Here is an 8,799-nt window from a genome sequence, read left to right on the forward strand (position 1 = left end):
GCTGCATGATGAGTCTGATAATCTTATTTCCCCTTTTGCATCCTTTCCTCGCTGTACGGGGTTTGTCCATTAAAAGAAACACCGAAATCTCCATCAGGCATATTTGGGCGTTCTGGGACAACCCGAGAACACATAGTGTATGATAGCACGGGGAGGTGGGGCTTCCATCGATGGAACACCGGCTAGAGGAAAAGGTCCATTGATGAATAATTAAGACGTGCCGTTTGCGTTTTTGCTACCGTCGTGTCTGGGACGTCGGTACCACAACCACCGTGTTTGTCTTAGACGGATAGACCCTCGCCCAAGACGTACCAAATCTTTTGGCCTGGTGATGAACGTCCACTCGTTTTTTGTTTAGACCCAGCCGTCCGGATCGTTTGCATCTATCCGTCCATCTTGGGTTTCCTTTTCAGGCGTGTGTGATTTACGACCGGCATCATGCCGACGCTCGGGTGAGTTATGCAAATTTTATCTAAATCGTTTCCTTCTCCGTCCGAGCAGTCCCACGAACCTGCTGGGTTGGGATCGTAGTCGTTCCCTTACACACACCGTGGCACGTAAGACACAATGTATAATTGCAGGCCAATTTCTTACCGGTGCCGAAGCAACATCGGTCCTCCTTGGGAACTAGAAGGGGTACGGGATAATGCATCACACAACTAACGCCTTCTTCATTCGGACTAATGACGCTTTTTTGGAGCTCTTGATTTATGTCCCTTTGCTACTGTTCTTTTCCCCTTGTTTATCACGCTCAGCTTAGAATTGACACAGTCTATCTAAAAACTATTCCCCCGGGGTGGTTAAGAAGCCCGATAGGTCATGGCCCTTGGCGCAGGAATAAGTGGAGAAGTCTTGTACAAGTACTTTTTACACCCGTACGGTACCACTTTTACACGGCGAAGCCAAACGGACAGACGTCCATCAGAAAACCTCGGCATTGTTGACAGGCGCTCAGGGGGGATGAGACTGAACCGTTAGGTCGAACAACATACCGGTTTGAAGATAATTGTCAAGAATCCTATTCTGGATGGAAAAGAAAACGTTGAACCTGGGTTGGCTTTCTCTTATCGCTTTTCCACTAAACTCTCTCCCATCCCGGAAAGCCGGAAGTTTAATAGGAAATCCAAATTTGCTCATCAAACATTAAACAACCTAAGACGGTCAACCGTCTTCTTCCGCTTCTAATGGTGGACGGTTTCTTGAGCCATTGTGTTGGTTCGGGTGTTGGGTGGTGGTTTCTTGTTTTTTTATTTTTAACTCACCGCCTTTTCCTTTCCCCAGCCACCGCCTGCAGCACGGTTGTCCTCCTCGGTTGGGAGATATGTATGGAAGGATAATAAATAATCCACAACAACGATTGCAACGGGCCTACCACTTATACTTCTCCACTACTACTGTTAAATGAGTTCGAAAATAGTTCACCCATTCTTCGCCCTTCGGTGGCAAAACATTCCGTTGGAACTACCTGAAGAGGGTTTCCCTTCCCGGCGTACGAACGAAGTCATGTATAATTCAAACAAGCCACCAACATTTAGCTGGCAATAAACACCGAAAACAATCACGCGCGTACTTCCGTCACCCACGAAACGAACGAGGAGAGGGAATCGGTGTGCGTTTGGATAGAGAGCACACCGGTAGGAAAAATAAACACCGACTGGAAGGATAGCCGCGTTGCCGGAAAATGGAGAAGCAACAGCGGCAGCCCGAGCTGGGGATGCCGGAACCCGGAAATCTATCGCTCGTTAACTTTATTTGCACTCTGTTTATAAAGGGCTGACGGGCGCAAAAAAAAGGGGGCCAACAAGGACGGAGTGTCCTTCTCCCAGTTCGTGGAAAATCCTCAGCTCGTTTCAATGGATGGGCGATGATTCGTTTTCGAGAGTGTCTTGGCGCAAACAACGGGTGTCGGTAGTGGTTTGGCAAACTGGTTTAGTCCAACAATAGACTGTCGTGGCGTGGTGGCGCCGCTTTTTCTCGTGCCTCGTACGTTGCCTACATTTAGGGGCGACGTGATTGCGGTCGTTCGAGCGAAAGTACTTCGCTCCGTTCGCTTTTTTTTATTTCTTTCCAAAGCGAAGCGACCGTTTGACTGTTCGGATGCTCGTTGCCCGTTCCCTTTCGGTTCGGATCACGTACGACTCCACCGCCACGTGGAAATGGGTGAAAGTGACATCAATTATTCAAGGTCGGGAGTCGTCGCTTCGGTTTCCCCCCCTTCCAAGGTGTTGGATTCGAGTTGTCGTGATGTTTTAGTGCTCGACCGTTCGAGTTGACACTTCATTTCACCCACAACTGGTCTTTAGTGAGGCTGGCGTTGGCCTTTTCTTCCGTTTTGCAGCACATTTCCACTTCCTCCAATCGCTCGGAGAATAATGTACAAGGGGTCGTTAGGAGAAAATAGAAACAAACGGTTGATTGAGTTTTGGGTGTTATGTGAAGCAACCGGTCACCTTCAGATCGAATCTGGACCTGACAACGCGCGATACTAGGTAGGAACACCAGCAAGACACACCGGAAATGGAAACCTGTTTCCCCAAAAAAGGGCTCGCCCTACCATCAGCTTAAAATCGACGATTGATAGCCCTCCCGGATTGCCTGAAAACAACCGCAACCGCAGTGGCCAACAGAAGCGCCCTCCTTCCCGTTTGGTGCCGAGTTTTTCCCGCGTCCCGTGCGGCCGCCGCACCGCACTCGCAGTGATAATATAATTTTAATTTAACGACCCCGTGCCGGAGGATAATTTATTTTAACACATTTCCCCAAACGATTGCGCTGTGGCGGTGAACTCTCGTCCGATTTTAGCCCAGCCATTCCAGCAACCCCATCACCACCAAGCAGGCGATGGACCGCTGCCACCGAAGGGCCGATGGGCTTTTTATTTATTTCTTCTCTCCCGGTTCCGATTGCGGTAGCCGGCCCCCACCCGCTCTCGTCCAATTCCGTGCCGTGATCTTTTTATCCTTGCGAGGCTCGGACTTGCGTTTCACACGACTGGAACATATTTTATGGCTTTGATTGTTTTGATATTATAAGGTAGACAGTTGTGTGAATTTTTTCAATCCTTGGAATTGTGTTAATTTTTTTGTTTACAGTATATTTTACTTCACTAGAACACAATTTGAAACTTGTATTCGGAAAAGCCTACTAGTTTTTGATTTGTCAATTACATACATTTAGGCGCACTTCGCCCAACTCAGGTTCTACTTGCCTTAACTACGCTGATTACTAAGCACACCTTAAGCTAGAGAATACACTTTGTTGTCATGCAATTCTTTGAAATGGCGACTGTCATTTTGGTTGTTGTGGTACAAAATAATCTTGCTTGGAGGATCAGTGGACCGAGATCGGCCAAGGAATGGAAAAGAAATTTCACACGCGTAAACACACGCTACCCAAAACGCAACGTGGAGAAAAAAGTAGATCGAGAATTTCGAGAATCATCACCCCCCCGCTACCTTCCGGTGGCGCCACCCAGACCTCCATCCGAGGGGGGAGCCATTATTCGACGTGGGCCTTTCGGAAATAAATTATCTTCTAGGGGTTTTCGCTTCCGAAGCTGGGTGGGCCGACAACGTGGGGGTAAGAGGGACAGTGTGGACGAGGCCACTGCGACGCCGGGTGGAATTGTTTCGTCCCTGGCACGGCAAACAGTGGGACGGGGGTCTGTGAGGACCGGGTAATATTGAAATCACTCCCATGCTTCAGGTGAAAAGGCACCCAAGAGGGTCGTGGCCGTGTCGGAAAGACACCCAGTACGCCGATACACAAAACCCGGTCGGCGTTCTGCGAAGGGAGAGGGGTGGGGGGGGAGGCCGGGAAGTGTTCGTTAAGGGAAAAGCAATAGGGTGGAAGAAAAGAAACGAAGCAACAAAGAGAGAGTGAAAAAGCGAGACAGAGTAGGCGGCACCGAACGAGATTCAGATGGATTGAATGTGTATTAGGTTTGGGAAATGTGGTAAAAGGGGCTGGCGATGGGCCCCGGGTGGTGTGGGAGGGTGGTGGCGAAGCGAAGGTAAAGGAGATCACATTACCGACACTCATCGGCATGCAGGCACACGCACACGTGTGTAAAGTAGACGCATTATTGCTTCATCGAAAGGATGCGGCAATGGCTGGTGTCGCAACGTTAGCCTACCTTTAGGGGATTCACGAAGCCATCGTTAGTGGAGTGAACCGAACGGAAAAAAAACAGGCCAGAACCCCGAGACTGATGGGGAAGTTCTGCAAGTTAAAATAAAAACCAACTGGAAACGATGGCGAGGGAGGTGTGCGTGTGAAGGGTGATGAGAAAACGGATGGACCATCCGACCGGCGGTGGCGAAAATAATGAACCAGCCGGCAAAAGGAGTGCAGACGGCGACGAAGCGAACAAAACAAAAAGGAGAACACCAATGGCGAATCTGTATTTCTGTCTGGTGGCCATTAAAAATACAAACCAAACGTGTTCGTGGTTAAATCCTTTCAGCATCGGAGACATTCTGCGCTGCCGTAATGCCATTTAACCGTTGACAGCGCAGCGGTGACTCGGGTCGCGGTCGCGGATTCTTTTAATTTACAAAATCAATCCCAAACGAGCGATAGAGAGCCTCGGCAATCCTTCGCCGTGGTCGCTCCAAGACGGTGCCTCCGTTCCACCAAAGGAGTTCTTGTTTTTTTTCCGTAGCTTGTGTTCCTTGGCGAAATTTGTCCCCCCGGGCGGATGAAGCGGCGGCCCCTGTTCAAACCATTTTCTTTAGCCCGTTCGATTCGGTTGTTCGCGCGGATCTATTTCTCCAGTTGACCATTGGCGGTGATAGGAACGGCAGCTGTGGATTGCTTTTGCACCGTGCACAAATTGAATTTCCCACCTAATGGCGGGTCGTTTGGTGCTTTGGTGTGAATCGGTTTTCGGCACCTAATCTTTTTCAGATTCCATCGTACGGGATCGTCATTTTTAATTAAAGCGACAGTGAAATGAAAATCATTTTCGTTGCATTATAATTGTAACGAGGAACTTCTCACAAAACTATTAAAATCAAATTAACCCATAAAGGATTAGAATGGAAGTGGAGTAAAGTATTGAAATGAACACGCCATTTATAACATAGCTATTTTGTCTAGTGATGATTAAGAATTCTTTTTCTGGTTCTGAAATACATGATGCTAAAAACGCAATAAGTAGAAACTAGTGTTGTGCCTAATGAATCTTTTGGCGAGATTCATACATAAAAATATTTCACCTAAGATTCAGATTGATTCCTGAATCATGAGGGATTCGAATCTTCTAATCTTAATGAATCTTTCGAAACCTTAATGAATCTTCATGAATCTGTTACGAATCTCTGCGATTCTTTGATTAGCGTGGATCATGCGATCAAAAAAAAAATAAAAGGAGTCTTCCTGCCCATTGTTTGGCCCATCACTTTTCATAAGTTGAAGTACCTTCGGGATTCATGAATCTCTCATTCAACAATTCATGAATCATTAAACACAAAGAACCATTCAGAATCATGAATCTAAATCTGAATTACACAACTCTATTTGTTCTCCTGTTATTACTTACTAACACAATGTTATCAGGGTTTTGAGCTTTCTGATGTAATGAAAAGAATATTTTAAATGATCTTTTTCACTTCAAGGGTTAAGACATGAATTTCATTTAGCTTACCCTGGATTGGTTTCCTATTTCGGTAATCCTATTTAGAAGAAGTATAATCACATTCTCTAACTTGAAGGAATCACGTTCTGCAGGGTTTCACTAGATTTACGATTCCTCGGCTTTCGATTTAATTGACTGAATAACGATGTAATAATCTAGAATATAGAATATTAAACAGTGACGATTGTAGGCAGTAGATCTAAGACCATCAAGCCTCTTTCAAGCTCACAACCCAAGGAGAACAACAAACAACACCATCACACCTGAACGGGTGCGAGAGTGAATATTGTTTAAATAATTAATACGATTTTTATACACTTCCTCGTCACCTGGGCCACGTTCGCCCAGAACGGGTACCTTTCGGTGGACTTTTGGGGGCTGCTGTGGGAAAACATGAAAGCAATTTCTTTCCCTCCCAGGCCCCTTGCCTCGTGTCATCTATTTCCGACTATTTTTCGGCAGCACAATCACGTCCACATGTCCTTCACCAGCGGGTGTCGAAAATTGTCACTCACCTACTCACTTTTGGGTGGTTTCCCTCGCAGGCGCTATCGGCACGGAAAGACCCGGGTTTTTCCCCGAGTGTCGAACCCATCACTCTCGGTGCAAACTTCTTCGCTGGCGCCCCGGTAGAAAAACCTCCGAGGCGGGCAACCGGTTCATTTCACACTTTTACCAATATTTTCATTTATTTATCTTTATTGCTCACTGCGGTACCCTTGTGTGATGTTGTTTTTGTGCGGAGGGGAGGGGGGTGGCGGAGATGTGCTGGAGATTTGAGGGAAACACTGGACCGGAGTTTTCGGACGAGCTCTTGGAGCAGTTGCACCGAGCGCCTGGAGTACCCCGAACCGAGCGCGTGGAAGCGGGAAAGAGACCGATTGTTGACAGAATGCTGATGGAGGCGGGATGGATTTGGGAAGGTCCTTTTGTCCTCCCATTATCGCACACACCGATGTAGGCGTCCTTTTTGTTCCTTTTCCTTCCGCTAGGATCTCCGGGGTGTCTCTCGGTAGATTATAGTCTCGGTGATCAATTGGGTAATAAAAATGATAACTGTGAAGCTGGGAGCTCTGGCTGCTCGGTTTGCATGGAGGGCGCACTCCTCAGCGACTGCCAGGTTCATCGGGAAAAACGGACATTCGCCCCGAATGTGAGGCCCGGGTGGGAGGTGGAAGAATCGATACGTTGTAGCTGAGCAAACCCAAGCAAGCCCAAGCAACGAAACAAAGGTACCCTGGGGAGATATTGAGCTCGGGTCCACACCCCGGGTTAAGGTGATCGACGGACGGGCGGACCAGTACAGCGCACCGGACGTACGGAAGAGAGACACACACGGACTTGGGGGGTGTACACCGCTGATAAAGGTTTGAAGCTGGTTTGATATGATTATTTATCTGTCCCCGCAGATGTGTACCGGAGACGTGTGTTTTGTGATTAAAAATTGAAACAATCTACTCTTCGGAGGGAAAAAACATAATCCCTCACTTCGGTTAGGAGCAGCGGCACTCCAGCGGCGGGGTTCTCGGGGTTTGATGAAAAGGTTCTCCGCGCAGCTCACCTGGGATCGTCATTGAGGACCGGTTTGGTAGATTGGTAAAATATTTTCATTAAAAGTATAGTCATTTTAGGCAGAACGGAACTGTGCGGGAATGCCAAGGCGTTCGTGGAACACATCACCTAATTCATCACTCGCCAACTTAACCTTTGGCCTTTCCTTGAAGCAGCCGTTTGGGGACCAGTTGGAGACCCTTTTTGAGTTTTGTCTACACGTGGCGGAGGCGGAGGTACTGACAAGGAGGGTCAAAGGTGAACCGCTACGCTCACCCACCACTGACACTTGTTCTACTTCCAGTATCCAGTTCCAGCGGCATTGGAACTGCGACTTCTAGTATGGTACCTCTTTGCTGGTGTTCCCCAGCCTACTCCAACTTCTCAAGGAAGAACATTCTTCCCAACCCATCCGTTACGCTGAGCTCCCGAGTCTGGCTTGGGAAAGAAGTCTCCGGGGGAAAATAATTTCTTGATGTAACTGAACGTACTTCTTCGGCTGTTTTCGGTCTGGGCGAGTCGCACACACATGCTCAAGGACACCATATGCGCACACAAACAGGCATAAACATACAGAATGTTCTGTAAGGCACGAGAGAGGACTGAGGACTAAGGCACTGCCAAGATCCAGCGCCTCGGAGTAATGGCTTCCCCTCCTGCCGGCAGTGTGGATCAGCTCGAGCGTCCTCTCAGACTTTGCATATATTACCACCTAGGGAGGACGCGCGGGCGCCCGAGAACTGTTACGAGCTGCCCAGGAAGAGTGTTAAAGCGAGATAGCAAACTCCAGAGCCCGGTCGTTAATGTGTCTTGGCACAGAATACCGTGCGGAGTTGGCTTGGAGCACGGCATGGAGTGTCTTCTGCCTAACGTGTCCCTTAAGATCCTGGAGAAGTCTTGCCGGATCTACACGCCTCAAGTGGAATTCGCTTTCCGTGGTGGTCAATTTTCTCCTCCACGCTCTTCCCGATGGTGTGAAATGTCTTGTCTAATTTTCCAAATACTTCACGCACCAGCTAATTCCGGCATGCTCACACCGCAAAGTTATCAAAATATCTTCGACTCACCACTGGAAGGCCCATTGTTCGGGCCGTGGGTCGGTCGTCCGGCGTTTCCCGCGGGCAATAAATTCCGGTCCGGCCAGCAAAACATGTGTAATGAACAATTTTAATATCAAATTTCATACTTCTGGAATTTCTGGGGTAGCGTCTGCGGAATCCAACGCTCGCCGTGGAGCTATTCTTTGGTGAGCGTAAGCTCTTAATTTGTTGTTGGTGTTTGAAATCCTTGAACATGTTTGACGGAGATTACATAAAGAAGGAATTGGAGAAGAATTTCATGCTAAAGGTCCCGGGAGGAAACAGGTTGAGACAGAGACCGAGGCTTGGTCAGGGGTCCTTTTCTTTAAAAACTATCACGTTACCTTGGCGGTGATGTTCCGCTTTTGGCGTTGGCCTCTTTTCGCGAGATTTCCCGTCCCTACTGTCCCCGGAATGGGAACAACCTAGGGAGCAGCGGGCTAGGACGCCGAATCTCCCGTGGCGATTTCATTCATCCGCTGGATTGATCCTTTATGTTTTGCTGTTTCCTTCGTTGAACATTGTTCTTGG

This window comes from Anopheles ziemanni, chromosome 3 (genome assembly GCF_943734765.1).
Source record: "Anopheles ziemanni chromosome 3, idAnoZiCoDA_A2_x.2, whole genome shotgun sequence".
NCBI lineage: Eukaryota > Metazoa > Arthropoda > Insecta > Diptera > Culicidae > Anopheles > Anopheles ziemanni.